Here is a 27,772-nt window from a genome sequence, read left to right on the forward strand (position 1 = left end):
TCCTGCCTTACCCATTCATTAATCCAACTCAAATGCAGAACCTGAGTGTCTTCCTTCTGATCCTTCCCCTCTCCCTATCACCTGCCAAACCCTTTCTTCTGATCAGTCATTAAGTTCAGCTCTGTTGATTTGTCTTCCTTATTACTTTTCTTCCTTAACTGGTTTCTTCTGGTCCTGCTGCCTCTGCCTAGCCCCTCATCCTCTCTTTCCCGATTTATTGCAATAGTCTCTCTTCCAGCATCTCACTCCCACTGGGTGACTTGCTTACAAAGCTTTCAGTGACAAGCCTCCCTAGTCTTCTATTTCTACACCAACACTTTAGCCATGTTGAACTATTCGCATGTCCCCCAAACTCTAGTGTGATTTTTATATCCCATCCCTTTGAATCTTTTCTTTCTCTTATCTTAGAATATCATTCCCACAAAGTTTTATCTGTCAGACTTATACTCATACTTCAAGACCCAGTTCAAGCATCCAGACTGGGACTGGGGCCCCAAACAGAGTGGATCATTCTCATCCTTGAGCGCCCTCTTTAATTTGTACATACTTATTAGCTATATGGCAACCATTTGTGTGCCTGTATTTCCTTTTAGAATATAAGTTCTCAAAGGCAGGAGGGATGACTTTTCTTTTTTCCATCTTCAGCTTCTAGTGCATTATGGAGCACATGGTAGATTCCCAGTGAATATTATTGGAATGAATGAGTCTCTAATTTCTTGAGATTCCTTCAAGTTCCACTCTTATATTATTCATGACTTTGTACTTATTTTTGGTTTCAACATTGATTCAGATGTCAGGGCCCAACTTGTTGCCCAGCCGTTTGTTTTTGTTAGCTTGCTTGCAAGTCTGTTCTTTCTCTGAAACGGTTGAGGGTGGGTGGGAGGAGAAGCAGACAAGTCATGCAATGAGAACGGAAGAATGTACCTTCCGATGCAGGGTGGTGTACGGGGCCAGGGGATGGCTTTGGAGTAAAATTGATCTCAGCTTAAATTTCATTTCTGCCCCTTGTTCCATGTGTAACTTTGGAGAAGGTTAATTGCCTGCTCTGAGCTTCAAATTTGTTATCTGTAAGATGGTAATAACACCTGCTTCCCAATTTTCTTCTGAAGATGAAATAAGATATGTGGATGGCATGTGTGCTAGTCCTTGGCGTGTAGTAAATTCTTAGTAAATGACAGTTGTTATTGTTCCCATCACCTTTACTATAAAAGACTCTATAGCACATAGGCAGGTCGAAGTGCAGTACTTCCTTCTGGTCGCCTAGGGGTTCCTTTTCAAAAATAAGTGTACTGCCAGGATCCTCATCCAATCCATGGAACAACAGGAATAGTTGAGAAGCAGTTTTGTCAGCTCTCCTAAGGATGACCAGTGCCATTCTTTGCACAGGGGAGATGTTAGTTAATCCATTATGTATAAAGAGTGCCTTTAGGTGTTAATTCTATCCCCTTTAAAAAAGGCAGGGTGACCCCCACAAACTGGCCTAAACTTGGCAGGATATTAAGCTTGCTGTTATTGTTGTTTAGTTGCTCAGTCGTGTCGACTGAGTCGTCGACTCTTTGCGACCCCATGGGCTGCAGCACGCCAGGCTTCCCTGTCCATCACCATCTCCTGGAGTTTGCTCAAACTCATGTCCGTTGAGTCGGTGGTGCCGTCAAACCATCTCATCCTCTGTCGTCCCCTTCTCCTCCTGCCTTCAATCTTTCCCAGCATCAGGGTCTTTTCTAATGACCTGGCTATTAGGCTGGGAATATGTTTTTTAGAATCAGTAATAAAGTCTTCAAGACACTTAAGAACATCTTTGATTAAGCAAAATAAAAGACAAAATTCTCTTTATATTCATTCTTTTGCTATTTTGTGCCTCTAAGGTAGAGGAAAACAATTCTGTAGTCAAAGAAACCATTGGACTAGAAGTTGGAAGACCAGGTTAATGAATAACTCTGGGAATAGCTTAGGATGGTTACCTACACAGGCACTGGGAGTGTCCCTATCTCTAGAATGGGGATAAGAACCATCCCGTTGACCTCGCCAGTTCTGGGGAGTTTTAAATCACATCATGTGTCTTGAAAGTGTTTGACAATTTATAAGTGACATACAGATCCTAGTTGTTTTGATGATGGTTTTTCTGCTCTACTGCGATCCTACTTCCTTCACCAGATGGCACTCCTCAGCCCAGATGTCTACCAGCAGTGCAGCTGGTTCAGAAATGAGGAACTGAGTGGCTCTGGTTAGAATTGTCCAACACTTATCTGTTCTCTTTCTGTCTTCTGTTCTTGTGCTTTGGGGTTTCCCAAGGTCTTTTCATTAACTGCTGAAGATTTATTCATGTGATCCCAGTTACTATTTCTAAGAGCTTTTCTGAAAAATATTAAAAACTCAAAGCATCTGTCCACTCTGCCAGAGCAGTACCAAGCTACAAGACCAAAGGGGATACCCCAGGAGGCCCAGATGAGTCTTTTAAATGTGCTGAATGGAGCTATCTTTTCCTTTCTCTTTGCAGGTTAGAAACATGAGTGAACTTAGTATTATTTCCTTTTGTGGATGTGAGCTGAACTGCTTTACAAAACTGAGTATTTGGTACTAACCCATTGCTGGGACAAAAGTTGTATTGCCTGTAAGTATTTCAAACTCTGACTTATGACTTAAGAGTATTTCAAACTCTAGTATTTCAACTAGAGTTGCTGCTGCTGCTAAGTCGCTTCAGTCGTGTCCGACTCTGTGCGACCCCATAGGCGGCAGCCCACCAGGCTTAGGTCTTACCTACTCTCAGAAAAAATCTGGCCCTTTATTCCAGCCAAACTATTCTATACTCACCAACTTCCAGAGATGTCATTTCCTGCTTTTTTATTTTTGCTTGTCTTGGCTCTCCACTTGGTAACCTCTACATTTCCTCTCTCACCATGGAAAAATGAAAGTCAATGTGAAGCCAACGATTAATGTTCTACCTCATCAGTGCTTCTTGACTCCTCCAGCCCCCATCTGAATTTCTCTTCCCCCTATACTGTTCATTGGCCCTGTTATACACTTCAGGAATTATTGCTCTAAGTCCCATCAATAGCTCATCTGGTAACTTTTAAAATAATTTTATGAGTTCTTTTTCTCTAACTTACATGGCAAGAGTCATATCTTAAATTTTATTTCTCAGTATAGAATTCTAGCTGGTCTTGTATTATTATGGTAGTTTATTATAAAATAATTAATACTGTATACTATTACTATCATTATTATCAATACTTGTGGATTCACTGTTACTGAGGATCTAGTGAAGACTCTATATATGGATATGGATATATGTATATGCATATGCATGTGTATATGTATACATACACACATATGTATATGTGGGGCTGCAGTCGGCTTCACTATTGCATTAAGGAAAGAAATGTTTGGAAAACAATGTGACAATGTGTGTACTTTTAAATCAGTATAAGTTGTGAATTTAAAAATTGTATGCATGTCAGCATATTATCTGTTTTAATGTTTTGACTCAACCACCAAGCTTGCTCTTATTAGAGAGTTTAACATATGAAACTGTCAAACTCTCTAATAAGCTGTCCCTTTCTGGCTCCCTCAGGATAATGCTGAACAAACAAATGGGCCTTCCTTGGAGAAGAGCCCTGCCCCTGCTGGCAGAGGTTGTAAATTTTACTGGTGACCCCTCTAGAATATAGGCTCCACTGCCCAGTTCCCCTATGTTCCTATATTTAGAAATAATAAAGTCGAAGTCTGTCTTTGTTACCTGTCTTTGGGATTCCCGATAACCAGTAACACTAGCACAGTAAGTTCAGGTCTACTCTCCATGCTCCTAAAATTTTCTCCTCCTAACATGGCCTTAATGGTTACTGTCATGATCTAACCATGTCAGCCACACTACACTAAAAAGTTTCTGTGCAGCAGTAGAAACCATCAACAAAATGAAAAGGCAACCCACAGCACGGGAGAAAATATGTGCAACTTTTATATCTGATAAGGGGTTAACATCTAAAATATATTAATACATATAAAAGATATATGAATAGACAAGGAACTCATCCAACTTGGTAACAACAAAAAACCCCCACACTCCAATTTAAAAAGTGGGCAGAAAAACTGAATAGACAGTTTTTCAAAAAAAGACACACGGATGACTAGCAGGCAAATGAAAAGGTACTAATCGTTAGGAAAATGCAAATCAAGACCACAGTGAGGTATCACCTCACACTTGGAGGACATTAGGCTGAATGAAATAAGTCAGAGAAAGACAAATACTCTATGATCTCACTTATATGTATAATCTAAAATATCAAACTTATGAATACAAAGAGTAGATTGCTGGTTGCCAGAGGCAGGGAGTAGTGGCTGAGGGAAGTGGATGAAGGTGATGAAAAGGTACAAACATCTAGTTGTAAGATGAAGAAGTTCTGCAAATATAATATACAGCATAGTGACTGTAATTAACAGTAATATATTGTGTATTTGAAAGGTGCTAAGGGAAGTAGATCTTAAAAGTTCTCATACAGGAAAAAAGTTATACCTATATGAGGTTATGGATTTTTTAATATATATGTAAAATCATTATGTTGTATGCCATACACTTATACAATGCTATGAGTCAGTTATATGTATCAGTAAAACTGGCAAAACAGACATACCCAATGCTTTAAATTAGCTGTTAGAAAAATGACCTTTTTATTTATTTTACTTTATTTACTTTTGGGTCTCTTGAATTATTTGGTTCTTGCTGTTAGTAAAATATCAGCTCATAGTACATTAATTGAGTACCTGTTAAATGCAAGATATTTCGTTGAAAGAATATTAGATTTGAAGTCAGAGACAAATTACTTAGAGCTGCCACACTAAAAGTTTTGGTTTTTTGAGAAACTCCATTCATATTGTTTGTTTCCTCATCTATATAATGTACCTAGTATTAATTCTTAACCCTGTTATCAACACTGTTGAAAATAATTATATCAAAACATTGTATGTACTCAGTCGTGTCTGACTCTTTGCAACCCCATGGACTGTAGTCTAACAGGTCATTGGTAAAACATAAATTGCTGATTAGGTTGCTAGCTTATTCAAGGTAAATTCAAATTACAAGTATGGCATACTGGAACCTCCATTATCTAATACTTAAAAATATGTTAAATACCATCCTTACCCAAATTCCTGTCTCTACCTGTTACTCTAGTTATAACCAATTGCTTTCAGTGGCTTCAATATGCTTACATTTTGTTTTAATTTTTCTTTTTTATTCTAATGAATTTTTTCTTTGGTGTATGGTTGATTTACAATGTTGTGTTTGCTTCTGCTGTAGAGCAGAGTGAGTCAGTAATACATACACATTATCCACTCTTTTCTAGACTCTGTTCCCATATAGGTCATCACAGCATGTTGAATAGGGTTCCCTGTGATAGTCAGTAGGTTCTTATAGGGGAAATGATCTTTTAAATTGGTATGTTCTCTAGGAAAAGCCTGGGAACTTTGAATTGAAAAATAATTTAAATAAAAATGTTATAAAGCTGGTGAAATCAGAGTTTCTCTTGGGTTTGTGGGGATAAGGACCATCCTTAGTCTCACAGTCTTGGTTGAAATTCAGTTGAGAGGAACCACTAGACTCTGTCCTTGTGAGAGGCTGAGCAGCTGACCTGAATGCTTCTTCCTTCCACTCCTAAACTCATAGGAAATTTTAAACTTTAACATTTAAACTCCAGTGGTTGTCAAACTTCCTTGACATAAAATAGCCTTTGCCAAACTGTACTATTTTTAATATACAAGAGTATTATTTACAGAAAAATTAATAATATAAAAAGATTAGAAATAACTTAAATATCCAGCAATTGGGAATTGGTTAAATTATGATATTAATATATCCAGACTGATGACTATTGTGCTTACGTGCACAAAAGATTACTTTTTAAAAAATCTAATAATGTTGAAGATGATGGTGATAATCCAGAAACCTTTTTTTGTTAGCAAATAATTCCTGAGGTATTAGCTCTTCCCCGTTCATGGAAGGGTTTCTTTCTCCTTTCCTCTAAGATTAATCCCAAGTGGTTATATAGCCAGCAGCCTGTGCTTTGTACGGTAGGTTCTGTACAGAGGCTTGTTCAGTTGAATACTACAAGACACATAACTATTTCTGAGTTGGCTTCAGAGATGTTTTGGTGTTTGAACATTTCTTTTTACACTTTGTTATGATCATTGAGGATGGACCGACTTGATTTCACAGTGAGTTAACCATCTCTTGTCTTTTTCTCCAGAGTCTCAATTATTTTTGCCAATGAAAGATGAGTCAGGAGCACCTTGCTAATGCCAAATTGGCTAGAATGTCCTCTTTGGAGGTATTCTGCATACTAGTTGAGCCATATGATATTGCCAATATTTGACCAGCGTTTATTTACAAAAATAGTAGTTTATATGGTTCACCCTAGGATATCCTTTCCCTCTGTGTCTGGTGAGTGTTAGCTGGCCCCTCAGAGGTGGACACAAAAGAGACGCTTCCGCTGGCTTCCTCCCAATTATGTCTCTGTGCCAATAGGAAGTTGGGGGGGGGTGATGCCAGCTAGCTTTCTCATTAGCTTATTAAGGACAGAGTGACTGTGGTAGTGTCTCCAAGAGGCTTCATTTTTTAGACAATTGTGCCAGTTTGGGGTTTTTAATTACGGTATCTTTTCGACAGCTCATTATTTTATTATTGCTTCTTCCCACCCCTGTCCGCCTCAATTCCTATTCAGATTAACAACCTCTGCAGTTTGAGATGGTGATCAAAACGGTTTGCAAGAAGCCTCAACCATCAGCATTGTGGCTTGAGTCATTCTGAAGTTTGACTTGAAGCTGTCATGAGGATTTTCTTTTCTGTCAAAGCTAATGAAAATAATGTGTGTTAGGAATTGTGCAAATCTAGTTTGTGAAGGTCCAAGAATTCTTTTATGAATTATTGACATAAAACTAGTACACCTTGTATTCTGCACTCAAGATTCCTTTCTTTTGAGGAGATAGCCCATGACTTGTGGATATGTAGACCCTGGAGTGACTTTAGGGAAAGGTGAACAAGCCTTAGGTGCTCAGTATTGGTGGTAGAAGAAGGAAAACAATAACTTCTCTGCCTTCTGTGTTTTCTGTCATTCTGACCCATGGCTGTTTACTGCTTCCTCTGATTCTCTGCCTATGGCAGTAATAAGATACAAGATCAGAAAGTAACCATATAAATCATCTAGGACAGTGGTTGTTAACAGTTTGTTTTTTTTTTTTTAGACAAAAACTATGGATTCTTCTCTACCCACAAAAATTAAATTATATATTCACTATATTTTGAACTTGTTTTAAGAACATTTATGTCGCTCTTATAGAATCTGTGAATTCTAGATTAAGAATCTGTGACGAAGGAAGCCTACTACTTTATTTACGTGTGGGAAAGCCGAGCGCCCAGCAGACACAGGAGCTTTCCCTAGAGTAGAAAACTTTCGGTCATACATTGGAGAGAGGCTCAAGCTCTGTTCTGTCTTCTCCACCTCTGTTTCTCTTCTTTTTCCTTGAGTGTCAGGTTATATGTCTCGTTCTCCTTCCCTTGGGTTTCCCAGGTGGCTCAGTGGTAAAGAATCCACCTGCCAATGCAGGAAATGTGGATTTGACCCCTGGGTCGGGAAGATCCCCTGGAGAAGGGCATGACAACCCACTCCAGTATTCTTGCCCGGAGAATCCCCATGGACAGAGGAGCCTGGTGGGCTACAGTTCATGGGGTCACACAGACTCAGACACGACAGCAACTAAAACCACAACAACTCCTTCCTTTCCTTACAGGCAGAGCCTGATAAAACCAAACTGGAGGGGGAGGGAGGAAAAACTGACAAACGGGGAGTTTTGTGGGATCTTCCACATCCAAACTAGGAGATGCAGGCAGAGTCTACACCAAAAGCGGTAAAGAACTTGGTCAATTTGTTGAAAAAAATTCAGTTCTTTTAGCCAAAATATCAAATTATTCATGTTTTTTTCTCAGCTGGATCAACCAACTTGTGCTCTATTGTAGCCGCTTTTCCTTATTTCTGCATATTCATCAGCACTAATATGGTTCTAGCTCTTCTTGCTTTTATTTATCTTCTCTTGGAAGAAACCAGCTGAAACAGAGGTCAGAGTTTAAGGAAATTATTTCCTTGACAACATTCAACATTTACTACATTTCAATGTTATCCCAGCACTGAACCGAGTTACTAACTCTGCCTGGTGGGTATGTAGACTTAAATGTCACTGATTTGGAAGGCTTTACGATGCGGAGGTTACTAGAGACCAATCCTTGTCTAACTGGTTTTGCTTTTCCATCCTTAAATGATGAAGAGATGGCAAGGAAAGGCGGGGGTATAACCATTCATGGGCCAATGTTTGTCTTATGTCACATATGAAAATTAACGTGGCCTCCCCGTTTGGCATTCAGCATGTCATTGGAAGAAGATGGAGAAGTTAATCCTCATACTTGGCTATTCCTCTTGAAAGAAGGAGGCCTTTGGAATCAGAAGCCCTTCATGGCTCTTCTATAATTGGTTCTGTTAAGTGATTTGGGATGAAGGAGGCTCCAGAGCCCCCCCCCCCCCCCCCCCCCCCGCCCCGCACTGTAATATGGGAAAATAAAATGTTGCTATCTGGAAAGTTAAACAAGAGATCAATAAAGAGCCCCCCACAAGCACACACAACAAAAACGAACCTCCGGGGTGTCCACGCCGAGTGGGAGAATTCACGCCACATGTTATTTTATGCTATTTCAAACCTTGCGTTTCTCTGGCACTCTTCCACAGCAGACTGTAGCTAACGCTGGTCCCTGCTTGGGAAGATCCTGGGCAGTGTTTCCCAGATTCAGGGCTGTTGTATATTACCTTCATTTCTTTTTGTCAGAATAATGCTGTCTTCGTTGCCTCAGAGTTTTTTTCTTTTGAGTAACTTTCCCCCTGATAAAGAGAAAATTTAGTATTGATCGTCATAATTAATGGACTGCAAGGAGATCCAACCAGTCCATCCTAAAGGAGACCAGTCCTGAATATTCATTGGAAGGACTACTGCTGAAGCTGAAACTCCAATACTCTGGCCACCTGATGTGAAGAACTGACTCAGTGGAAAAGACCCTGATGCTGGGAAAGATTGAAGGCGGGAGGAGAAGGGGATGACAGAGGATGAGATGGTTGGATAGCATCACCGACTTGATGGACATGAGTTTGAGCAAGCTCTGGGAGTTGGTGATGGACAGGGAGGCCTGGTGTGCTGCAGTCCATGGGGTCGCAAAGAGTCAGACACGACTGAGCAACTGAACTGAACTGAACTGATAGACATGTAACTATTAAAATGAAAATCGTTGTGTACCCTTAAGATCGTTTTGCATATAGAGCATGTTGACCCTCCCATGAGATACCCTGGTCATGGAGATCCTAGAAACTGAGGTGTAGGTCCCACCTGGGGATGGAGCAATGGCAGGGAATCTCTAGGAATGACTGCACTGGAGTGGTTTTATTTCTAGCTGCCAATCAGGGAGAGGATAATAAAAAAAAAAAAAAAAACAAGCTGTCTTGCCTCACACAGCAAACTGACATGAGTCCATGCCAGCCCTGCCCAGCCTTTCTCCCTTCCCACCCAGCTCAGTCTCCAGGTTTGGGCCCCATCTATGCCTTGAGCTTCACTGCTGGGTTTCCTTTTGGCCACCAGCACTCAGAGTGTAGATTTCTGCTTTGGTCCTTGCTGTTTGGCCTTTCTCTCCTGAAGGACCCAGGGCTTGGGGTGCTCGTTTTATAGGGGAAGCCCTAGTCTTTTTATAGCTTCTTTCCTTGCCGTTCCTTGATTCCATTCATATGCCAGCAGCTGAGCAAAGAAGGCCGCTTTCCCCAGTCCTCTCTCAGCGTGGAGCGTGACCCAGTTAACTGGAGGCCCTGCTAGCTCTCCCAGGACTCAGCATGGGCCTGAGTTAGGGTGACCTGGAGAGTGTGTTCTCGGTGGGGAGTTTCACCCGGGGCGGCTTCTGCTGTCCTCTGCACAGTCTGTTGAGGAGCTGCGTGTTTGGAAAAGAAGCTTGGAAAGAGAAAAGCCGGAATGAGCGGACTTTTCCTGTTGATTTAAGGCTCCCTAGGTGTGTGGGCAAGCCCTGGCGCTGCTCAGAGGCCTCCGTTGCCTCTGGTGTGAAGTGAAAGCCCCGGGAGGCCGAGGACTCAGCCTGGCACTGCGGTGGTCGCCTTGCTTCCTTTCCTCAGCATCATCCTTCCTCAGCATGCAGCTGAGACTGGCGGGGGCTGCCCCGGGCTGTCGGGCGGGGCCAGAAACCAGGTCCAAAGCTGGGATGGCTTTGTCCTGCGGCTGGAGGGCAGCTGTGGGAAGGCAGCCGGACAGCCCAAGCTGGTGTCACTTTGCGTGGTGAGCCCTGAGGTCAGGGCACCCTTGTTCAGGGGGACCGTGGTGGGTGAAGGGTTGCATGCTGGTGCCAGCAGGCGGGTACTGGAAGGGGCGGCTTCTCTGAGGATAGACTGGATGAGACTAAACCGCCTGAAGCGCTGTGATGCTGGGTGGCCTTAGATAGACTCCTTAGCCTCTCTGAACTCTATTCTCATTGGTAAAATATTATGTCTTCAAGAGACGCAGCAGAACCTAGACTGAGTTCAGCAGATCTCTTCCAATATCAGCGTTCTTTGATCCCATGAGTCTAAAGACTCTATATTTAAAAACTGATTTTATGTGACTCAGACCCTTCATTCAACATCCATTCCATGTTCTCCTCACTTTGAGCAAACTTTCTGTCTGCTTTGTCAAGAAAATAGCGATGTGTTGGGAATGAAGTTTCTCCATGATGCTCAGGTGCAAGAATGGTCATATTGCAATTTTTTTTTTAATTGAAGTTACAAATTGTCCCTCAAGAGTGGTGATGCTCAGTAGGAGTCATTAACGGAGCGCCTTCTCTTTAGGGACAGTCAGGCCTCCCTGGAGGATGGTTCAGCCCAGGAAATTCAGAGAGAGAGTATGTCCTCCTCCAGCTTATCAGGGTCACTTACTGCTGTTCATTTATTATCTGGGCAGAATGGTCCCTGGTAAGGCTGGAGGCTTCGTTCCCCAAGCCTACTCCCATACTCCACTCCTGCTCAATGCAGGCAAGGTGGCCAGGTTCTCATGGCTGGGGAACTCAGGACCGCTCACAGCTACCCACCACCTCTCTAGAGAGCCTGCCGTCTTCAAGGAACTGCTTCAGGGAACTGCGTGGCTTTCAACCTCTTGCACAACTTGCTACCTCTTCTGGCCCCTTTCTTCATTCCAGGGAAGCCACCCCCAGGGTCTCACACTTACCTTCTTCAACTGTAGTATACCAACTCTCTCCTCTGACCTCAGCTGTGAGCCCAGTCACACCATAGGGTTCTTCACTCCTAATGATCATTTGGAGAAGCCCAATCTATTTTTTCCAGTAGTCACGTATGGATGTGAGTGTTGGACTATAAAGAAAGCTGAGCACCAAAGAATTGATGCTTTTGAACTGTGGTGTTGGAGAAGACTCTTGAGAGTCCCTTGGGCAGCAAGGAGATCCAACCAGTCCATCCTAAAGGAGACCAGTCCTGAATATTCATTGGAAGGACTGCTGCTGAAGCTGCAACTCCAATACTCTGGCCACCTGATGCGAAGAACTGACTCAGTGGAAAAGACCCTGATGCTGGGAAAGATTGAAGGCAGGAGGAGAAGGGGATGACAGAGGATGAGATGATTGAATGGCATCACCGACTTGATGGACATGAATATGAGCAAGCTCCAGGAGTTGGTGATGGACAGGGAGGCCTAGCGTGCTGCAGTCCATGGGGTCACAAAGAGTTGGACACGACTGAGCGACTGAACTGAATTAAATCAACACTTAATAGGAAAGGCTGGGAGGGAGTTGCCACCCTGGTATCCCAGAGACTCGCTTACAGCCCCAGAAGCACAAAAGTCATCCCAGTGCTTCGAGGCGGGACCAGGAAACACAACACAAAGGCTGACTTGTTCATTCACTAGAGATTACTACAGTAACGTGAGCAATATCCAAAGTGATATCTCAATGGATTTCCCTGCCACAGAAGCAGTGGGGCATGAATTCCCTCAATCTCTCGCCTCCTCCAGACCCGGACATGGAGCTGCACTAACAGCTCTCAGACTCTTCCTCCAGTTTCCTAAGAGGGGTTGCCCCCTTTCATTCTGGGCCCAGCCGGTCAGACTTGCCAGGATCAGGCTCCAAAGCCATTCTCTGTCTTGAAACTCCATCTTTGCCTCTTGTAGGTGTGTGTTCCCTTCAGACGGTAAGCTTATTCGTTTCCCTGCCATTCATTAAAAGGGAAATCTATCTGTGACCTCATGTTCCCTGGAAAATATCCCCTGTCCCCTTCTCCCTTATCCAAACTTCTTAGAGGAGTAACTGTACATACTCAGTGTGACCACTCGAGGTGCCATTCATTCACTCTGCATCCCCTGCAATCTGGCTTGTGCCCTTGTTAAGGCCCCCAGTATTCTTCTAATAGCAAAATTCAATGGATGTTTTCCAATCTTTGTTTTGCGATACATTTCTGGGGCATTTGGCAACATGGGTTATGTGCACTGCTGCTCCCCCAAGGTAACGGTATCTTTCCCAGTTTGTCTCATTCATTTCTGTTTCTTCTTAACCACAGACTCCTCTCTCTGCACCCACCACTCACATGCTTATGTTCCCTAGGTGTCTGTTTCCAGCTCACTGCTTCTCATTATAGCTACTCTTCTTGGTGAATTTATCTCCTCTCTGGAGTTCAACTACCACCTGTATGCTAATGACTCTCTAATTCGATCTCCTACTCAGATTCCTTCCCCAAGCTTCAGACTCACCAATTCCATTACCTGTCAGGTACCTTCCCTGGGGATTCATCAGACACTTCAGATTGGATTTTTCAAAAACCAAGGAGCATGTCCCTCCAAACTCAGTCTCTCTCTGTTGTATCACCTCCACTTTACCCGGTGATCCAAGTTATAAAATAATAGCCTTAAGGTTTCTCTTCCTCACTCTCTTCATCCAACTGATCATTACATTCTGCTGGTTTCCCCTCCCATGGATTCCTTAAAATCCATCCTCCCATCTGTCACTGTTCCTATTATCAAATGTGCCTTCTCTTCCTGGACTGGCCCAGCCACCTAAACTGGCTTCCTGGTTTCTAGACTTGCTGCCCTCAATTCTGCTCAGTTCAGAGCTACCTCAATGATCCACATGAAACACAGCTCTGACCCCATCCTTCTCTGCTAAGCTGTTCCACTGCTTCCTGGAATCTACATGAGCAAGTTCAGCTTCCCTTCCGGGCACACATGGCCCGCTGTGGCTGTCTCTTGCCTAATTCTCCGCCCTCGGCTCCTACCACTTGGATTCCAGCAACACTCAGTTGGTGGTAGTTCCTTGTACACATCTCATTTTCCCTCTGTTCTTTGCTTCTGCTTTTAAAATTAAGTGTCAGGCTGGTATTATAAGGGAAGTTTCAAGTTCATCTGCTATTAACTATTAGAAGCTCTGTGCTTGGGAAGGAGGAAAGAGAAAAGGCTCACAGTTACACTCTCATTTCAGCCCCCTTTCTCCCCCAGACGAAAAGTATACTGGGCTTGATAGATTTGTGGGTTCTCCTTATTTAAAGCTATTAATAAGTGTTTCAAACACCGCTCGGTTTTCACTCCAGGCTGTTATTCCAAACCGAGGAGACTCTTGTTTGTTACGAGGGGTGTGCTACCCTCTAGAGGTGGCTTTCGGAGACAAAAGATATCCACACAACCAACACATTCTGCAGTTTGTCCTGTGAAAGGACTTCATAGTAAGACCTGACTATTATTGCTATCTGTCCAAAATATGCTTTCCCCTTGCATCATTTTGATTCACAGAATTTTTATGTGCTTCCATAATAGGGTTTGGGGATAAAGCACACAGTGTACCTCCAGGGGAACTCAATATGGACTTAGAGAACTCAAGTTCCAGTTCAAGTTGTTTGGCTAAAGTCTCCGAACTTAGATCTCTGACCTGTTAAACAAGGAGTTCAAGACCCCATCCAGAAAACTGTGAATCATCTGAAATTATATTTTGGCAGTAAAACTGGGAACAGATTTACCAATAAATACTTGTCATACACTAAGCATATATACAAGGCACTAGGCTAAGAGCTGTTTTGCAGAGGTGATATATTTACATTTAGACAGTTAAATGAAAAATATTTGAACAGAATCTGGAAGACATTCAAGGTTTCAATTTAAATGGATGAGTTTAACCCTGACATTGAAAATGAAACAGAACGACAACAAATTAAAACTTACTCTGAGGTTTACAAGAGTCTATTACAATATGAAAGCAGAAGTTAATCATACAACCACACACACATGCAGAAACACACGCATACACACTTTAATTTGTCAGTAAGCTCTGGTATAAACCACCTTTAGCCTGATCTTCCCTCTTCTGTTTTCAACCGAAAGAAGATAAAGGAAGTCTTTCATTGAATGACTGAGCCAACTGTGATTTCTCTGTATCTGTGTAATGATGACTGATGATAGGTAAAATATACTTATTACCTTACAATGGCAGTGAACTCCTGAGAATTTCTTTGAATTTTCCCTGAGAAAGGGAAAAATGATTAAAATACCATTTGTGTTCATAGTCAGATTGGAAGGAAGAAGCCACAAAGCCCAGAACACAGTAGCTGGGAGACGAGAGGTCTGTGTTCTTGTGAGTCCGCTGGGGGTTTGGGGACACCAGGGAAATCTTCTGTATTGCAGGGGGCCACATCTATATGCTGTGCTTACAATGCTGCTTCTGTGTTGTGTAATGCTAATGCTCCCTTTGGCATCTGCCTCTTTAGATGGAAGATGCTGCCAAGGTCAAGGCTGGCCTGCTGTGCCAGGAGACCGGTTCGGCAGACTGACTGGGTGGAATCTTCTTCTCAGTTACGTGTCTAGGCATCTTTGGACATGATTTCTCACATCAAGCCCATCATTTTACCTCTCTTCATCAGTTTCACTCTCTGTAAACTGCCAAAGTCCTGGGGACAGTATTGGAGAGATGTACCTAAGAGAGTATCCCAAACATTTTGAACACATACAAGGCACGGTTACTTAAAATTATCTCTTACGATTCCGTAGCTAAGGAATTTAAAAATTTAAAAATCTTTTGGGGGCCTTGACCTACTCTACTCAGAATTCCTTGCTGGAGGCACAACTGGGAAGTAGGTCTTGGAATGAGAAGTGAAGAGAGTGAATAGACTTGACTAATGGTGCCTATATTTTCCTTCCAGAAAATCGTGGCACAACAGTTGGCTAGACCACGGTCATTGAGAAGTGCTCCGTGTCATCTTCCACGTGTCAGGCTGAAAACACCAAAACAAAGAAACAGATACCAAAATACAAGAACTGAATTTTATCCTGCTCTCATATTTCAAATGCATTTCAAAGTTCGGTTCCAAATAACTGTGAAGGTAAGAGTCTTTGCTTGCTGTTTCATCGTTCTGATTTCTGACAATCACCGTAGGCCATTACCTCCGCCCTTGTCATGTTTTGTGCTACTTATTATCCTCCTCTTTCCTTTCTTTTTTCTTTGTAGTGCTGATTTACCCTATTAATAGAAGTTTAAGTTTGGTGGAGTGAGGTCACAGTATAGGTAGCTTGTAAGACCTAACAGTATATTTAGATACTGGATAATATGGAATGCTAAGTCTGGAGGAGGAAAAGTTATTTATATCACTTCTCCCACAAAAACATACTTCTCTGAGATTCAGTCTATATTTCTGGTGGTGGTAGGGGTGGGGGGAGTCACTTCACATGTGCAGCATGTGGAATCCTAGATCCCCGATCACAGATCGAACCCACGCTCCCTGTGTTGGAAGGGCAGAGTCTTACCCACCAGACCACCAGGGCAATCCCATAACATCCAGTCTAAAGAGACTGTATCTCCAATGTCAGGACCCTGGTCTGGTGGATGGTCTCGCAGCTCTTCCAAGGGAGATCCCATTTCTTTTCCTGGCAGAGGGGGCGTGTGGTGAGCAGGAAATGGACACCGTGCCCAGAGGCCAGGGTAATGGGAAATGCAGGAGAACATCCTGTTCCTGGGAGACCTTCCACCTGGTTGTTTGTGCTCTGGAGACTTGGCTTCTGGTGTTTTTCTGCGCAGACCTTTGGACCTTGGCAAGGCCACCTGTGTTTCTGTCTCGATGCGTGTGCTAGCCTGGCTCTGGTTATGTGCATGGTGTGGCAGCGGAGACGGCTTGGACTCTCTCTGCTGTTTCCGAAGTAGCAACAGAACCTGCACTTGACTCAGAAATAGAAACTGTTACTTGAGCAAAAAAGTAACAAAGCTCCTTTCCTAATTCTTGCCTGAAGAACAGGGGATAGGTTTCCAGCTTTAACGGCGATTTTTAAAGTTTCTGCCTATTGTCAGATACTGACGTGGAATACTTTTAGCTGTGTAACTTGAATAATATATACCAGGAAAGCACCATCAGAGGCTTTTGATAACATAGTGCCAAGTGAGGATAATAGCTTAATGATCCCAAGAAAAGTCTTTCCAACAGCTTGGTGCTTGGTATTTGTATCAGTAAAATGGAACTAAAATGTAAAAGCAGTATGAATAACAAAACCTTCCTCACTAGGACTTTGGGAAGGATGCCAGGTAGTCCTCATGAATTATTTTAAGTCTCCTGGAAGGAGGGCCCATTTTAAACTCAAGTTATTGCTGTCACTCATTCTTTGTCATGACATTGCACACTTTAAATGGGAAATGAAAGAGTGGATGAGTTAAGTGATGAAGCTAAAGCCACACAATGAGCTGGGGAAAACCCCTAAAAGCAAAGAGGTATATTTGTTTCATCAAGAAACACAGCTGTATCTGGGCAAAGCCCCGGAGTTTAAAGTGACAAGGACCCTTAACGTAGACCCTGAATTCACAGACATGTAGACAAATAGTATAGTTACACTGGTGCAATGCACATGGAATCCCCACGGTCCTTTTCTTCGGAGGAGACGGGAGGTGGGACTTGCTCAGGATGAGACTTTTCCATGATTGATTTGTGGGTGCAGGGAGCAGGTGACCTTGGGGAACTCCCCCCAGGTTCCTGATGGAGACTGGGGGGAGAGGCTGCAGGTAGAAAGGGACAGATACCTTGAGCTTTGCATGGTGGGATCCTAAACTTCATCCCCCCAGACACTTGAAGTCTGGCTTGAACTTAAAGCCTTTCAACCAGAAAAGAATTACAGAAAGACCTTTTGACAGCAGGTTGTGGAACGGAAAAGATGGCTGGTCAAGACTTTGTGAGCCTTCAGTATAAAGAGAAAGAAGGAAATTCAGCGAAGTCTTATCTTCACTGTTTGCCCCAAGGTTATTTTTTGCAACACATAATGACAACAATTAAACAAGGACACAATATTATCTAATTTGTGCTGCTGTCTCCCAGGACCCGGAACACGTCCTGCAGGAGCCCACTTTTATCTCGAGGGCCCTCTGGCTCACAGTTCCCTTTCAACCCAGGTCTCTTTGTGGAAGGAGCGTGATGCCGAAAACCACTGGTTCCTTTTGCCCTCACCTCCCCCTGGTGGTTACCTTGTTTTTCATCTTTGTTCCAAGTTATACCAGTCTGGTTCAATTTTTATTTCTGTTAATTTTTAATGGCTTAGTAACTCAGTGATCCTGGCTCTGAATCTCTTGAATGTGGATTGTCAGTAAGGACTGAATCAGCCTGCTGGCTCCTAATAGACTCTGAAATCCAGTAACAGTCATGATGTGTTTATTTACTCAGGTGGCTACTGGATCCCAGAAGGAGAAATGGCCAAAGAGTAGAATCCAGTCAAAGCATCTTTGGTTGCCAAGAGAGTTCTGGTTGCATAAGCTCTGCCCTCATGGAAGCATTCTCCCTTCCAAGGAGGATGCGACTGTCCTCTTTTCTTATCACTTACTTTATTTTACAGGAAACTGTCATATCCTCCCAACCAGTAACCATACCAGATTTGGTTCCAAGCTCTACAAAGAAAATGCTATGATGATTTTCTGATTAGAAATTAACTTATATTACTGCTATAACTCTATATGCTGAGCCTTATGCAGAATAATGGAAATTAACTGAGTAGTCAGTAATTTATACCTAAGCGTTACCATCACCACGTATGCTGAGGGAAGCATTAGTGAGTGTACCTGAGATGTATTAAAATGGAAAAAATCAAAACAGTGTAGTAGAGAAATTCTGGCCCTAGGATTAACAAAACCCTATTTTGTTAAACCCAACTGCCTAAACGATTACTTGCAAAAGGATAATTTGTTCATAGCATGTAAATAATCATGATTCTCTGTGAGAATTATTTGCATTTTAATTGTCACTAGGAATGAAGAGTTTGTATTTTATTTGTCCCCTTGTCATTAAAAAGGATACATTACCATAATTCACATTTTTATCATAAAAATATTATCCTAAAAATTTTGGTTACAATCTCCTTTTGTAGAATGACTTTTTGTCTGACTCTGTTTTGTTTTGTTTGTTTGTTTGTTTAAATCAACTGTCGTAACAGTTGATTAAGCTCAACGTAGCTTCTCTGTAAGCCAGCCTGAAGGTTGAATTAGGGATAACAACTTGCACTTTGAGGAGAGGAGCTGAATTTGAGTTCTCATTAGCGTAAGCGCCAGAATAACAACCCACAGTCTTCCTTAATATAGTGGTTCCATTTACATACCGTATCCTCAGACTACCTCTACTATAACTTTCTTAATGTTGTTCTTTAAAATGATGCATCTCTCACTTAAATAAACTTTCCTTAAGTGGAACTTTTAGATAATGACCTCAGATGAAAAACCAGAATTCCCTGCCACAATAGAAGGTAATGGTGAAAATGTTTAATGGTGAAAACAAGAAAATATTATTGAGTTCCAGCTAGAAACAGGAGCCTACCAAGGCACTTGAGCTAAGGATTTCTATCTTTTGGTCTCTCTCTTTTTTGTAGAGAGTTAAAGACACTAAATGCAGACTTTCTTTAGATGTAATGAAGAGTACAGAACAACTGAAAAGAGTGTAGGAAAACATTCTCACAATGTGCTTGAGTGGTGCTAATGCTGAAGCTCCAATACTTTGGCCACCTGGTGGGAATAGCAGACTCATTGGAAAAGACCCCGATGCCGGGAAAGATTGAAGGCAGGAGGAGAAGGGGGCTGCAGAGGATGAGATGGTTGGATGGCATCACTGACTCAATGGACATGTGTTTGAGCAAACCCTGGGAGATCAGGAAGGACAGGGAAGCCTGGTGTGCTGCAGTCCATGGGGTCACAAAGTCGGACACACGACTGAGCGATGGTGGAACAACAACAATACCTTCCCCTAGCCCCAAGTCACCTTCAGCTTAGAAAACAATACCTCGTTAAAATGAATTAAACCCGTTCCATATTTTTGCTGTACCCTTCAAGGATTTAAACTTCTTGAAAATAAATAAAAGTGTGGATTTGAAAAAAAAAAATGAAATAAACCCTATTAAAACCACTATGTTTAAAAACTAGGGGTTCAGTTCAGTTCTGTCGCTCAGTCGTGTTTGACTCTTCGTGACCCCATGTACCACAGCACGCCAGGCCTCCCTGTCCATCACCAACTCCTGGAGTTTACTCAAATTCATGTCCATTGAGTCGGTGATGCCATCCAACCATCTCATCCTCTGTCGTCCCCTTCTCCTCCCACGTTCAGTCTTTCCCAGCATTGATGGTGTACAACTCTCCAAGTGAGAGCACATTGAACCTATGGCTCTTGTTCTCCAGAAGTCTCCTTCCTCTTGGGGATTCTCACTGCTGCTGCCCTTGCCACGAGGGGCATGGGATGTGTCCCCTGGACATCTTGGCTCAAGTAGGAACAGAGTCCTCCGCCTTCACTCCTCTGGGGACATCTCAGAAGAGACTGGACATTTACATAAAACTATAAACCCACGGGATAACAGAAAGGAAATAAGTAGGATAACTACCTTTGCCTTTTTATCTTTGGAGTTCCCCCGAGGCAGTGGTTCTCAAACTTTCATTTGCATGGAAATCACCTGGAGGGCTTGTTGAACCAACAGCGTGTGGGGCCCATCCCAACATCTTCTGATTCAGTAGGTCTGTGCTGGGACATGAGACGCCCACCAGAGCCCGAGGCTGCAGGTCTGGCGATCACACAGGGATGAACCCCTGTCCAGAGGAGAGGAGCGGTGTCTGCCTGCCTTCAGCCCAGGTGCCTGTTGGAGGTTATGTGGGCGTGGATCCTAGCTCCAAAGTGGAGAGGCAGCCTATCTCATAAATGAGTTTCAATTTAATTCTCTGTCTTAAGCTAGAACAGCTCTTCCCTCGTGGCTACCTGGATGGCTCCCTTGCACTGAGGTCAGGCCGCCGTTTTTCTCAATCCTAAGGTGCGCATTTCCCTCATTTTTGCATTTCTGAAACTGATGTGTATTTCACAGGCGTTGTCGGTCATAGTGCAAATCCAGTCTTAGTTGTTCAAGTTATTTGCACGTCTTTTGGTACTGCCCGAGTGGATTTCACTGTGGCTTAAAATGTTTTTAAAATGATGGTCCTGTGACTGAGCACCTAAACAAAAAGTGATTGTGTATGAAGAAAAGCGTGGGAACAGGACACTGGGTCTTACAGTTAGTATTGAAGCAAATATTTTGTCACAAGAAGAGTGATAGCAATTTTGTACTTCTAAAAAGCTATGACATTAAGATACTTTTAACTTAAAATAGTAACATTTATAACACAGCCATTTAAATGATGGTGAAAATGTTACTTTCAAAAATAAGGCATACATACATAGAAATTTAAAAATTCCTTTAGGGGAATACATAAGCAAAAAAATTGAAGACCTCAGTTCTACATTGCAGTTCTCCAAATGGTCCTCACAGAACTGCCATCTGGCCAAAATGAATTCTTGATCCATGGAAAAATGTGAAAGTAAGAAGAGTTTCTTTCTTTTTTTTTTTTAATGAATAAACTTTTCAGTTAAAAGTTCTGAATTCTGAATCAGGTCCTTTCTACATTTTTTGGATTAGAGAGAGTTAAAATATTCTTTAGTTTCAAAATAATGATGTTAATACAGAACAGCTCCCCCCTTTTCCGTATTTCCTTTTAAAGCAACAACCATGGGCTTCATAGAGCCTATATGAAGAGACTATATGAATAAAACAAGATTTCATTTTGCTACTGTGATACGCAAGTATGACCATAACCTGAAAAGTGTTGCAGTTGAAAGCAGAAAAAATTGCGAGATCCCTGAGAATACATGGGATAAATGTCAGCGTCACTAGATGATTGTTTTAGGCATTGCAGCACAGTTCAACTGACATTACCTTTCTCAGTGGTTCAGTAGTGGTGTGGCATACAGGTGATGATGCTTTAGGTTTGATCAGTCATCCCAGCACCTGGATGAACCCAGGTTCAATACATATGTGCTGAATGAATTGATCGCTGAAGAACTTGGATTAAAACTCCTACATGGATTATCATTTTATATTTACCCTTGTGAACTTGATAGAACTAATATTGTTCAGTCACCCTTTCCTTCTCCAGGGGCTCTTCCCAACCCAGGGATCGAACCCACATCTCCTGCATTGGCAGGTGGATTCTTTACCACTTGAGGCACCTGGGAAGCTCCTCTTCTTGTATAGCCTGGTATATAGTTAGTGCTAAAATATGAGCAATATGGAACAGTTGAAAATTTCTCCCAATATGAATTTTTTTCTCATTAGCTAATAGTTAGCTTTGTTGAGTATTAATCTCATTATTCATCCAGGGCCAAACATGAGTATCAACCAAACGGTGTGAGAAGGAAATCACTTATTAACTACAAAAGTAAGCAGTTACTCATATGCCATGAAGAGAATTCAGATTAGAATGAATGAGAATCAGGTAGACAGAATTAATATTCTGACAATTGGACCATGATCTAATGAGAAATTAAACATAATCTCCTTTTCCTTTATGTCCTCATTTATTTTTGTTGGGGTTTGTGGGGATATGTGGCTTAATTTGCTTTTGTTGAGTGTATTTTTCTTGGGACTGGAATAAGTGACTAATACCTGGAAAGTGGATGGCAGGCACGCTGAAGTGAGAGGTAGAGCAGACATAATTTCTGTGTCAAGCACCGTTTCTCAGGCTGGATTATATTTGAGATTTGTTTGCACTGGTTCTTTCATTTTCTCTTAACACAAACCTCTGAAAAACCACATCAAGTGGTTAAGCGTGGAATCACAGGCTGAAACATCTCTTCGACACAAGAGGCCAGCATTTCAACACAGATGAATGGGGTGAGGGTTTGCCTTCAGTTCTGCTGCTTTTCATGGGCTTGTTGTGCTTATGTGTGCGAGGGTGTAATTTGTATTTTGCACACCACTTTCATTTCCAGTTTAGAATGTAGACGGCTCCCTTTTAGACTTAATCAGTCTGCTAGTGCTGTGGGAAATGGTGTCTAACAGTGAGTCTTCCCAGTATTACTGACCCCTGCCCCTGCCATGGTTTCAGAAAGCTTCAGTCACCTCTTGATTTATATTAATTTTCCTTTCCCTAAAAGAGGTTCTTAAACTGAGAAGTCTTTAATCTGTGCTTGCTTAATAAATGTCTTGGATGATTTCCTAGACTGCGCTATTTTATTGATGCCAATTTGCCAAGAAAAAGGGCCGTGGGATGAATGAGACTGTATATTGATTCTGGGTTTATTTCAGACTTTTGACTTAGCATTGGGTTTCATGATCATGGCTCTTTTTTATAGTTGAAGTATAGTTGGTTTACAGCATTGTGTTTCAAGTGTACTGCAAAATAATTAAGTTATAAATGTGTGTGTATTTACTTTTTCAGATTCTTTTTCATTACAGGTTATTATTAGATATTAAATATAGTTCCTTGTGCTATACAGTAGATCCCTATTGATTATATATTTTATATATAGTAGTGTATATCTGTTAATGTTAAACTCCTAATTTATCCCTCTTGGCCTTTCCCCTTTGGTAACCATGTTTGTTTTCTATGTCTATAAGTCTATTACTGCTTTGCAAATAAGTTCATTTGTATCATTTTTTAAGATTCCACTTATAGGTGATACCATATGACATCTGTTGTTGTTCCAGTTACTTCACTTAGTATGATAATCTCTAGGTCCATCCATGTTGCTGCAAATGGCACTATTGCATTCTTTTTATGGCTGAATAATATTCCATTGTGGGCTTCCCAGGTAACTTGGTAGTAAAGAATCCACCTTTCAAGCAGCAGACTTGAGTTCAATCCCTGGGTCAGGAAGATCCCCTGGAGGAGGAAATGGAACCCACTCTTGTATTCTTGCCTGGGAAATCCTGTGAACAGAGGAGCCTGGCAGGAAGGGGCTGCAAAGAGTTGACACAACTTAGTGACTAAGTAGCAGCAGCAGCAGCAATATTCCATTTTGCGTATGTGTGTGTGTGTCTGTGCATGTGTGTGTGTGTGCGTGCATGTGTGTGCGTGCACGTGTGTGTGTGCACGCTTCCCGGGTAGCTCAGCTGGTGAAGAATCCTCCTGCAATGCAGGAGACGCTGGTTCGATTCCTGGGTCAGGAAGTTCCCCTGGAGACGGGAACAGCTACCCACTCCAGTATTCTGATCTAGAGAATTCCATGGACAGAGAAGCCTGGCAGGCTGCAGTCTATACAACTGAGCAACTTTCACATATATATGTGTGTATGTACACCGCATCTTCTTTGTCCATTCACCTGTTGATGGACAGTTAGGTTGCTTTTCTGTCTTGGCTATTATAGATAGTGCTGCTGTGAATGTTGGGGTGCATGTATCTTTTCAAATTAGAGTTTTCATTTTTTTCTATATATATGCCCAGGAGTGGGATTGCTGGATCTTGTGATAACTCTATTTTTAGTTTTTAAAGAAACTTTCAGACTGTTGTCCACAGTGGATGCACCAATTTACATTCCCACCAATGGTGTAGGATTGTAGGGGATGTATGGTGTAGGGGATTTCTCCATACCCTCTCTAACATTTATTATTTGTAGACTTTTTTATGATGACCGTTCTGATGAGATGAAGTGATACCTCATTGTAGTTTTGATTTGCATTTTTTAAATAGCAATTTGAGCATCTTTTCATGTTCCTGAAAGGGCATCTGTATGTCTTCTTTGGAAAAATGTCTATTTAGGGCTTTTGTCCATTTTTTTTTGGACTGGGTTCTTTGTTTTTTAATATAGAGCTGTATGACTTGCTTATAGATTTTGGAAATTAATCCCTTTTTGGTCACACCATTTGCAAATATTTTCTCCCATTCCTCAGATTGTCTTTAATTTTGTTTATGATTTCCTTTATGCAAAAGCTTTCAAGTTTAACCAGATCCCATTTGTTTTTATTTCCATTACTCTAGGAGATGTATTCAAAAATATTGCTGCAATTTATGTTAAAGAGTATTTGCCTATGTTTTCCTCTAGGAGTTTTATAGTATCCAGGCTTACATTTAGGACTTTGATCCCATTTGAGTTTATTTTTGTGTATAGTTTTAGAGTGTTCTAATTTCTTTCTTTTACATGTGGTGTCCAGTTTTCCCAACACCATTTTATTGAAAAGATGGTCTCTTCTCTCTTGTATATTCTAGCCTCCTTGGTTGTAGATCAGTTGTAGATCTAGCCTCCTTGGTTGTAAACTCACAAAGGTGTGAGTTTATTTCCAGGCTTTCTATCCTGTTTCATTGGTCTATGTATCTGGTTTTGTGTGTGTGTGTGTGTGTGCCAGGACCATAATGTTTGATTACTATATGGTAATCAAGTCAAACTTTGTAATCCGTTATGAAGTCATGGAGTATGATTCCTCCAGCCCTGTTCTTTTTCAAGATTGTTTGGCTATTTGAGGTGTTCTGTGGTTCCATACAAATTTTAAAATTATTCTAGTTATGTGAAAAATAGTGTTGATAGTTTGACAGACATTGCATTGAATCTGTAGATTGCCTTGGGGTAGCATAGTCATTTTAACAACATTGATTCTTCCAGTCCAAGGACGTGGTATATCTTTCCATCTCTTTATGTTATCTTCAGTTTCTTTCATCATTGTCTTCATAGTTTTCAGAGTACAGCTCTTTTGTCTCTTTAGATGGGCTTGTTCCTTGGATGGTCATTGCTTTTGGATCTGCCCTGTCACTGCCATTCCTAACTCAGTGCAAGTGCATGCTACAGTATGTCTTGGGACATGCTGTATGTTCCTCATAATTAAAAAAAAAATACAGTAGAATTCACTCTGTTTGGTGAAAATTTCTATTAATTTTGACAAGTAAATAGTCATGTAAAACCACCACAGTGAGGGCAAATTCTGTCACCCTGAAACGTGTTTTTTTGCTTCACCTTTGTAGTCAACCTCTGCTTCCATCTGGATCCTTGTCAGCTACTGCTCTGTTCACTATCCTCATAATTTTGCCTCTTGCAGACATTATTTAAATAGAATTACATGATATACACAACCTTTGAGTCTATATTCTTTCATTTAACACAATGCATTTGAGACTTATCCATGTTGCATGCACCGATAATTTTGTTGTTTTATTGTTATAATTGCTTGCTAGTATTCCATCATGTGGTTGTACCATAGTCTATCGATTTACCAGTTGAAGGGCACTTGGGTGGTTTCTGGTTTTTGGTGACTGTGAGTAAAACTATTATAAACATTTACATACAGGTTTTTCAGTGAATGTAAGTTTTCATTTCTCGAGAGTGGAGTAATGAGTTAAAATATCTTTTAGTTTCAAAATAATAAGGTTAATATGTTAACAGATTTTTTTTCCCCTCTTCTACACTTGCTTTTTAAAAGCCATGTGGTTTATGGGGACTGCACAGGAGGTTCCCCATGAGTACAGGAAGCTGTTTTATTTTGTTACTGAGATACACACACGAGGTGGTCTATAACTTGCTAAGCATTGCTGTTGGAAGTACCTAGGAGTGGAGGTATTGGGTCAAGGATACTGTATTTGCAATTGCTTAATGATTCTCCTGAGAATTGAATACACATACAGAATCTAGATTCTTGTGTTCTGAGAATGTTCATGTTTTGTAAAGTTTAGAATGAAACAGTAATAGCATTTTTAAGCCACAAGAGATCTTAGGCGACATTCAGAGTTGTTTTACAAACAAGTAATTGTATACAATAGAAAGAAAGGAATTTTAGGCTGCTTAGCTAACCAGCCACACCTGGGTCTCTGGTCATTTGGTAATCATTTCAATTCAAATTTCTTACAGTTTGGTAAGTAATTATATTGACCCCCAAATTGAAGTAAGAAAAATAATTATTAACAATGTAAGCTTTTATAATGCTTTTAATTCATTAAAAGAATTTTTACTTTTGTCATAACCTGTCTCTCCCTAGACTTTCCCGTCTTGGTTACCAATACCACTATTCATCTGGTTACTCAGGCAAGAAACTTAATTATCGTCTCTGTTCTCAGCTTAGAAAATTTCCCGTCACAGAGCAGACATTCAATAAACATTTGTGGAGAGAAAGAGCACTTGGACAAACATATGCACTTGAATGTCTAAACTCTGATTTATTCTCACTGCTTTCACATCATAGGTTGTAAAGGCTTTCGCGTGAACAATCAATCTCAGACATTTGGCATGTGAAGCACAGGATGCTTTTTGGTGTGCTTCCTCATGTGTAAGGTGGTTTGAAATAATCGACCATATTTTGTCATGCTGTAAGATGATATATTTTTCTCAATTTGTTTGTCCGTGGCTTCCCTTCATGATTAATCGATTTATGAGGTTGTTGCCGTGTACCAGAGCTTGTGTGATCCCTGGTGATGAAGATGTGAACCAGGGAGTTATCTTCTCTGCCCTCAGGGCGTTTGCAGTTTGGCAGGAGAGGCAGACAGAATAAATAATGACAAATGTCCCTTGTCATGTTAGTGTGATGTGTTATGGGAATGTGTCACGGGCAACGCTCGACTTAGCCTGAGATGGACTCAGTAAAGCCTTCTGGGGGAGGCGACGTCTGAGGCAATCTGAGAGCAGGGTGGCAGTGAGCAGGCGGAGAACAGGGGGTGCGTGTTTCAGACGGAGGGAACAGTGTACAGAAGAGAGGAAGAAACATTGCTTGTTAAAGACAAAACAGCGACAACCCCAACAATCTGGAAGAAGGCCTGAGGGGTTGGATCAGGGTGAGTGGATGGGAAAATGGATGTGAAATGAGACAAAAAAACAAACAAACAAACAAAAAAAAATGGCTAGAGCCAGATCGCAGGGGCCTCAAAGAGCAGAGTAAAGACTTTTGGCCTTAATCCCAACAGCAATAGGCAATTTGAAAGTTTATATATTTTTTTTTAATAAAGAAAGCAACACAATTGTAGTTTTCACTTGTAAAGTGAGACTTCAGCTTCAGTGGGGAGATTGATTAGAGAAGGTAAGAATGAATGCATAGGTGGAGATCAGTAAGGTGACTGTGTTCAACCTGTTGAAAGTCACTCAGTTGTGTCAGACTCTTTGCAACCCCATGGACTATACAGTCCATGGAATTCTCCAGGCCAGAATACTGGAGTGGGTAGCCTTTCCCTTCTCCAGGGGATCTTCCCAACCCAGGCATCGAACCCAGGTCTCTGGCATTGCAGGCAGATTCTTTACCAGTTGAGCCACAAGGGAAGCCCAAGAATACTGGAGTGGGTAGCATATCCCATCTCCAGAGGATCTTCCCAACCCAGGAATCGAACCAGGGTCTCCTGCATTGTAGGCGGATTCTTTACCAGCTGAGCTACTGTTGCTGCATCACGAATCCCTCCAAAGCTTAGCAGCTTACAGCAAACACCCTCATAGTTCGTGGGTCAGGATCCTGGCCC

At 41.6% G+C, this 27,772-nt stretch overlaps 1 long non-coding RNA gene across 4 annotated transcripts in view; it reads left to right on the forward strand.

Annotated features, from left to right (window-relative positions):
• Nucleotides 1-27,772, forward strand: part of LOC133062697 (uncharacterized) — a 310,253-nt gene that overhangs the window by 7,655 nt on the left and 274,826 nt on the right. For 3 of the 4 annotated variants that reach the window (XR_009694237.1, XR_009694234.1, XR_009694235.1), the window contains exons 2-3: nt 2,498-2,611; nt 15,246-15,425. This is a non-coding gene — a long non-coding RNA (uncharacterized LOC133062697). Of the gene's footprint in view, nt 1-2,497; nt 2,612-15,245; nt 15,426-17,738; nt 18,355-27,772 lie in introns of those variants that run through there. The other variant, XR_009694236.1, reaches the window with a different exon arrangement.

Source organism: Dama dama, chromosome 9 (assembly GCF_033118175.1).
Source record: "Dama dama isolate Ldn47 chromosome 9, ASM3311817v1, whole genome shotgun sequence".
Lineage (NCBI taxonomy): Eukaryota > Metazoa > Chordata > Mammalia > Artiodactyla > Cervidae > Dama > Dama dama.